This window comes from Macrobrachium nipponense, chromosome 1 (assembly GCF_015104395.2).
Source record: "Macrobrachium nipponense isolate FS-2020 chromosome 1, ASM1510439v2, whole genome shotgun sequence".
In the NCBI taxonomy this organism is placed as follows: domain Eukaryota; kingdom Metazoa; phylum Arthropoda; class Malacostraca; order Decapoda; family Palaemonidae; genus Macrobrachium; species Macrobrachium nipponense.
Genome location: NC_087200.1, coordinates 103,659,975 through 103,660,243, shown reverse-complemented (window position 1 = coordinate 103,660,243; position 269 = coordinate 103,659,975).

Genomic DNA, 269 nt, shown 5'->3' with positions numbered 1-269 from the left:
GAAAATCTAAAGCCTACAGATAAGGCTCATTTATCTATTTTCGTTACTGTTTATTAATGATTCGTTCCGCATGTTTTATCGAGATGCTGAATAATATATGGTAGAATCATCCATATACAGGTTATTTTTAATTCCAATAGGAAGATTTTTAATGATATTATTTATTGCTAAAGTAAACAGCGTACCACTAAAGAAGTTTCATCGTAGAACACCATTTTCAAGTGGAAATGTACGTACTTGACAATATGTCATCAATTCTCAACTGAAAA